A 575-nucleotide genomic window follows, 5' to 3' on the forward strand; every position below is an offset into this window, starting at 1 on the left:
GTAGTCAAGTGCTTAAGACATGGCAGGGACTAATAAAGTGTTTGTGTGGGTGCTACAAATCCTCTCTTGAGATAATGAAACCAAACATGCCCGGGTCCAACCGAAGTAAATCAAGCAAACGTGTGATGCATCAGCGTGGTCACTGGTGAGCCTCATGCAATCCATCGCAAGCACCCCTTGTGGCCCAGTCATATTTGCAGCTGATGGAGCACGGGCATAAGCGAGCTGATTCGCATCATGTCAACATGAAGTTATCTGCGACATCAACTGCGAGTACCCACCAATTGGTCTTTAACAAAGTTCTTGTCAGATACCCGCTCCATCTACGTATATGAGACCACTTAGTTTTTGTTAATTTCAAATGTCTTTCAATGTGCTGTAGGCATGTTCCAATGCATTTAATGTGGTTCAACTATGTTGTTTTTCGCTCCGATACAAAATTCAAATTCAAGATATACGAAAGTAATTTAGTATGACTCTTGTTTTTAAGGTCTCTCCGTTGGAAAGACTGGTTCAAATTAGGCAACTTAAATCAGAGATTCGGTTTAAATATTGAGGTGGTTTCAGCGAGAGAG

This window comes from Triticum dicoccoides, chromosome 3B (genome assembly GCF_002162155.2).
Source record: "Triticum dicoccoides isolate Atlit2015 ecotype Zavitan chromosome 3B, WEW_v2.0, whole genome shotgun sequence".
Taxonomy (NCBI): Eukaryota; Viridiplantae; Streptophyta; class Magnoliopsida; order Poales; family Poaceae; genus Triticum; species Triticum dicoccoides.